This window comes from Phaethon lepturus, unplaced genomic scaffold (assembly GCF_000687285.1).
Source record: "Phaethon lepturus isolate BGI_N335 unplaced genomic scaffold, ASM68728v1 scaffold3028, whole genome shotgun sequence".
NCBI classification, from domain to species: Eukaryota; Metazoa; Chordata; class Aves; order Phaethontiformes; family Phaethontidae; genus Phaethon; species Phaethon lepturus.
In genome coordinates this window covers 29,848-37,111 of record NW_010556746.1, presented here as the reverse complement: position 1 = coordinate 37,111, position 7,264 = coordinate 29,848, and positions in this window count along the sequence as shown.

Here is a 7,264-nt window from a genome sequence, read left to right as displayed (position 1 = left end):
AAGAGTGAACATGAAAACAAGTATTTTACTAGGAGTGTGATGGAGCTAATGGAAGAAAAACAACAGAGAAGGGAAAGACATAGTCTAGGTTAAACAAGCTTTGCAAATGGTTCCTGATCACGTGCAAGTGAAGCAATACTATATTGTAAGCAAAGTTTAGTATGCAATAAGCAACAGAGGATGATGAGAATCTGGAAAAGAGTTTATGCTGCAGATGGGACAGGACAGACTCTCTTTCAGAAATCGTTTTTCCAAAATAATCAACAAGACCAAGACATGGCCTGGACATCAAATATTGGACTACGGGATGGTGACAGCAAGTGACAGGACCAAGATGTTGGACACTGCAGTCAACAACAGAAAAGCTGAAAAGAAGTCTGGTTGTTGTAAACACCTGTCAGCAAAAGTTTAAAGCCCTACTTTAACTGTGATACATTGAACATCCATGGAAATACGTTAGATGTTGACAGGCCAGTATTATATTTCAAAGAAGGGAGAAGTAAATCTGTGAGGTTTCTGACTAGGGATAGTTGTCAAGTTTGTATTTGTGGACTATCTCTATATCTCAGAGATAACATACAGAAAGAATACCAAAGTGTGAGCATAGGATACACACACGAAGATGAAAAGTTAGTGCGACCTCCCTGCTCATTGCAGGGTGGTTGGACTAGATTACCTTTAAAGGACCCTTCCAACCCAAACTGTCCTCTGATTCTGTAAGGACAGACTCACCAGAATCAAATGACAAAGCTTGAAATTGATTTAGAGGAGAACATCATCAGAAAGTGGTTCAACAAATTTAGAGCAGAGCCAATCAGTAGAAGTGCCAGAAAAGAGGCCAATGACATTTTTTAGATAGACAAAGTTAAACTGTGTTTGTATGATGAAGGGTTAACCCAGAGATACACAAGAAAGATATGGTCAGAATAAAAAAGTGACCAGATGGAGATGAAGTTAGAGGAAATGGACTGAAACAAAACAACCATCATGTACTGTGAGAGAGGAGGAAGAAAATTTTTCGGGAAGGAGAGAGAAAGCAAGCAGGGAAGGCAAAGAGATGGTTTCAATTTTTTCTTGGGAAAATACGAATTCCAACAGTATTTTGAGTAGTGAGTGACTAGTATTAACATAAAGGTGACCTCTACTGTTGGCAAAGGCTCTGAATAAAATGCAGAACAAAAAATACATTATGAAAGCCTTGTGCTTTCATTTCTGGTAAAATCTGATATTGATCTGTAGGTAAGCATGCTAGCAAGCAGCAAACATGACAGAACTTGCTTGTTTACTCAGGGCTAGAATGAAGGAAAACACTGTGCTTTTGTGGCATATTAGATTTGTAGGAATAGCGAAGTTAGGTCAATGCCAACCTTCCACAACTTCCAATTTCAATTTTAGATTCAAGCCAGCCTTCCAAACCTAGTTCGAACCCTCAGGTTTTATTCTGCATCCTAAGAAATACAAATATTCCCCAGATCTTTTGGAAAACCATAAATTGAAGTCCTTTGAAGCCTTTTTAAGACCACTTCAGAGGTTGGTGAAGTGTTGCAGTTGGAGCATTCACTAAGGACTGTTCATAAAATACCTCTGCTTAAGCTTTAAATATAAATAGTCTCATGAGATTCAAACCTAAGTGTCTCCCACCCTGATTTATAGTAAAAGTTTAAGGGACAAATAAGAAAAAACAGAGAGTCTGATAAGGACAATCTGTATACAGATACAAACTAATAATCAGAGAGCTCTCTAAACCCATTCAGACTACTTCTTGTTAAGACACATTAATAATATTTCTTTGAACAGTTTCTGAATACTTGGCTCTGACCTTAAAAGCGCACAATCCAGATAGTCAAGTAGTCAGAGTAGTGGAAAAAGAATAACAATAATAAAATTATACAATTTATACATGTCAACTTGATTCACAATAAGCATGATAGATATTTAAAAGGGACTTAAATGTCAACAGGGTGTTATGAATGAAAGAACAGAATAAACATCCATTATGTTACAGAGTTATGTGAAAAACTGCATGGAAAATAAGAATCAGGTTTGATTTAAGATTATGAACCCATAAATTCACTTGTACTTCTTACATGTTAAGCCTGTCTCATACAGTACTTACTATTATTATTTCTAAAGGAAAAAAACCCCTAACATCCTGTAAGATCATTAGAATTTACTGGTTCCTTGTGTTTCCAGAAAATACTTTGTTGACTCCATTCTCATTTATAATTAATTTTAAGCTCCTTTCTGTTTGTTTTAAATGTATCTTAGTAAATAATTTGAGCGATAAAACCTCTTTCTCTATGTACACATATGCACACATAAATTATGTGTAATACACACATCCAAAAAATGCTTATCATGCCTTTTCTCCCAGATATTTAATGTAATTTTAATGCAAGATATTTAGTATAAACAAACATTTGAAAATAACATTTAGCAGAATTTCCTTTAAAATTAGACTTGAGGCTGTGAATGAGTCCTGAGCTGTAGAGCTTCTTCATGGCCATAAAAGGAAAGTTTAAGTAAACAATACACTGTTTTTATTTAAAAAAAAAAAAAAAGGAAGAGAAAAAAGAAAAATCATCTAATGCCAAGCCCAGTCAAAATGCATTATTATGGTGTCCAGGAAATTATAGCTTGTGTCCATTAGTCCTTTCAGGGTTAATATTGATGCAGATATTATTTCTATCCACGGTACCATTTATTTGAAATATTATGACTGGGAGTAGCTGCAGCAGTGAATCAAATCAATTGATAGAGCAGTTAGCCCCGCAGTCAAGGCTGCCTTTACACCGTGCAGCGAGCATGAAATATTATGGAGATTGTTCTTTAAAGTGATCACTTTATCATCATTTGTCTGCAGCCCAGGCTATTCCTTCCTGCCTCGCTTCCCTGTTGGGTTAGAGCTGTCATAACTCAATCAGCCGTATAATGCTGTTCATAGCACCTCCGTAGCAGGTATTGAACCTGTCAAGGGCCACTGAGGGAATTATACTTATCCATTTTGACAGCTAGCAACAGCACTCTGATATTTATGTCAGTTTATATATGTATGATATGTATTTCTTAAATGTAATTAGAAGCCTGTTTGTGTGTGATATATCTGAATTGCCCAGAGCTGCCCATGATTAAGACATTGATTTCTAACCTTGTGCATTACTGGAGAAGGGAATATGACAAGCTCCATCACTCAGGGGTTGCAGCTAACCTCTTCTGTCTATATACATCATATGAAATTGTCACTATTGTTTATCTGTCCAGTGAACTACAAAACAACTGTTATTTTGGTTTGCTAAATAAACTAAAAGACTGTAAAACCATCATTCCTGTCCCTCCAGAGCACTTGCATTTTGCAGCTGTGTTACTCAGACTAAGGTCGCAAAAGCAGACCACACTCGGAAAGCTGAGCGAAGGTCACCATGTTTGCTGTATCACTTGTTCTAGTAGGTATCTACAGCATACTACTTGGATTTCAAAGCGATATTTTTGCAGATATCCTACGTGTCAAGCAATAGAAAACATAGTGTATTTCAGTTAAAAAGGGAATAAAGACAAATCTGAACAACGACAGAAAAAAAAATCCACCTCCCCCAGCCCAACCACCCCTTTATGTTTATCCATTTATTCTGTAATGGTTTCAGAATGAGATTGTTACACAGAATAGTTACTGTATGTATAATCAGCCTCTCGACTTTTTTCCGTCTTAATATCCTGCTGGTTTGAGGAGATTATATTCCCCAAACCATTCTTCCTCTCATTGCAGAATTAATGCTGAAGCAATTCGTTGTTTTGTTTTGTTTAATTTTTTAGAGTTCCTAAAAAATTTGGGTTAGGATTTGTGGATTCTAACTTAGACAATTCAGTTTCTCTGGCTCAGAGGGCATAATCTGTATTGATCTTTATCTCTGAAAAGTCACACCTTTACTCAAACAGATTTTAAAAAAAAAAATTTTTTTAACTGTACACTCATGTTTTACCTCCATTTCCCCTAAAAACTGATCTCCTTCTGAAGATATTTGGGGTAAAAAAATTCAAATTTCAATAGATTTCAAAAAAAAGCATCTGCATTAGACTATGTTTTGAAAAATCCTTTCTATGGCTCTTGTTTTACAGAACAGGATTCTAAGGAAATGTCAAAGCATTATTTTAGAGGATCAGAACTTTCCATGTCTTTAGATTCAACAACATAAGTTTAACATAGTTAAAAACATAGTTTAAGCTGTCACCCATCATCAATAGAAATCCTCATCTGAAGATGCCTTGAAGCTTGCCAAGATCGGAGATTAGGGTAAATTGTATGATCCTATTTATCTTTTTTTTAAACAAATAACAGATGAATCCAAGAAAAACAAGAAGTCTGCAAACATTGCTTACAAATAGATGCTAATTTCTGAAAGTGTAACTACCTTCTGGAAAAACTCCCATTGCGACCTTAACATTACATCAACTGCATTTCATTTTGAGATTCAGGTGCTTACATGAAATAGAATCTCAGTGAAACACATAAACAGCATTAAGAAGGTCCAAATCATTCATCTATGTCTCAAGACATGTATTTGTGACAGATCACTAGAAAATAATCTAGAAAACATGTATTCCATGAGTCTCCCACAGAAAACCTCTTTCTTTTCTCACAGAAGTCAAAAGATACCAAAAGCTACAGTCTGTAATAGCAAAAGCACAAGCATTCAAGCTAAATACCATTCAGATGTCATTGTTCCAACCTTCCCTTAATAAAATCCAAAGACCCCTCTAATCCAGAGATCTATGATGAGAGCGATGTGGTTTAATTCATATGCTTCCAGTGTAATTCTTCCAGATTGTTTAATTCATAATGAAAATGGAAACATATAATTTTGCTTTTCTGGGTTACAGCAAGATGTGCCTGTAGCTGATGACTTTTATTTAGCTAGAGAGAAAAAAAACAAAGAGAAAATGATAATTTTCCTTACCTCTGTGAAATAAAAGGGCTGTGTAAAATGTATTTTCTTTCTGATTTATCACATAAAAATATGATGGAACAGAGTAAAATAAGGTGAGTGCACCAAGGAAAGCAAACAAAATTAGTATTATCTAGCAACAAATGAGTTCTTTAATCTAACGCACTAAACATTAATTGGAATAAATCTGAAAAGCTTGCTCATAACTTTTGTTAAGCTACATCAGCCATCCTAGGTAAAGATTCTGCCATTAGAAAATAGCTGGATCAATCAAGAGGATAATCTCACAAGTTGTATCTGGCTGCATTAGCTTGTGAGACATATTTACACAGCCTATAGTGCTAAATGATACTGACCTCAGTGACCATATGGGATAGTCCATACTATCAGCTGCCCCCAAAATATCTCCAGTGTATTAAGATGCAGTTTCCTACACATTTCATTATGCCAGTTTCACTTTGCAATGGATTTTTTTGGTAAGTAGATGATGTAAGATGCAGTTAGAAGGAAAACCACACTGATAGTAAATTGCAAATGAACTTTCTTACATTCTCATAAGGAAATGACACAAAGAGGGGATCTTTCAATTACTTTTGTTTTAAAAAGACTATTCCAAAAAGGGCTTCAACTTTTGAGCATTCAGACTAATTATCCTGGTCCTGCCATGTAAAGATAAGGACGTGCTGAACTTGAGAGTTATGGTTTACTCTTCGCATCCTGAAAAACTTTCTTGTTCCTTCCAAAACACTCCAAGATTATTATAAATGCACCCTTTATACAGCTATTGGAATTAGGATCCGTTTAGTTTTGAACACTGAAACTCTTTAACAGTGTACAGAAACAATTCATAAGGGAGAAAGAATTATCTAACACAGATAACACAATTTTTTTTTTAACATGTCTAAATCACATCTCATAATTTTTGATGACTTTCATTTAACCAGCTATGCAATTAACACTTCCGTAGAGAAAATAGGTGTATAGAAATAACAATTTGTCTCAGCTGGAAATGGCCTGAACACTAGTGTTAACTAAAAGCACCACTCCTTCTTTAATAACAGTGATCAAGACTCTCATTTTACATCTCCACAAAGACAGCTCACTTCCAGCAGCAGAATACCCCTTTAACACCATTGGTTAAGAGCTGATGCAGAGCACAGGGTCCCCAGCAATGAATCAACCATGCTAATTCCATGCTTTGCATGGAAGATCAGGCAACTTCACAGTGTTATTTTATTCAACTGCAATAATTTAGTGTGTTGTATATAATATTTATGATATATTTTATATCTTTAAAGCACTGTACAAAAGATTATAAATTAAAATATGGTAGGAATTACTATTTCCATTCATATAAGGAAAGAGAGGCAACTGAGTCACTGGCATAGCTCAGAGAAAAAAATCTGATTCCCTGTCCTGAATTTTGCCAAATAGTCCTAATAAAGGGGTTTCTTGGGCAACACCTATAGTCTACTTTCAGACAAGCTGAACTTTATTATGGTGCCTCAGCACTGATACTTAGTGCTATTAGAAACACACTTGGGGATCCCATCAGCTCCCCAATTGCTGCTATGAAACAGCATAGTCTCATAGCCTGCCCATATGTAGATTTCTTGGATAACATAAGACATTTCAAGGGCTCCAAACATCTACAGTTAGGCAATTGAATCAAACCCTCTATGCCAATATTTTGTGCCACAGTAATAAATTCCTGAATGTGCTCAATATAGCAGTACCACTTTCATGACAGGCCCAAGCCAGTACTAATTAGCCAAACCCTTTGAATCCTAGTTATGTGCAAGAGCAGATATAAGAAATCTTATTCAAAATTCAGAAAAATTCAAACTCTACCTTCTGTTTACTGCTCATCCTCATTTATGGCTTGCACCATTTTCATTCCAAACAAAAATAAACTTTGTTCTTTCTAAATGCAAAAATCTCATTCCAAATTTTTATATAAATCCATTGCAGGAAAATCTAATTCGCACAACTGTGAAAAGTTTTTTTATACTAGAATTGCACCCAAGATTTATATCTGAACTCAAGAATTCAGATCTGTTATTAGCAAAAGTCATTAGATTACAGATTTGAACATTGGGAATGGTGTATACCAAAGTAAACATACGCTTGAAGAGCAGCCTCTACACCTGGCAGATCAAGGTCTAGTAACCAAGAGAAAAAGCTCTTGCTGTCTCAGGAAGAGAAGCCTGGCTGCAAGGGCTGAGAGTCCTCCTGTTTTGACCAGCACAGAAAGAACAGAGCAACGGGGGCTATCAACAGGGGCACAGAAGTGAGTAGGACCCAGCAAGAGGCAGGTCCAACTT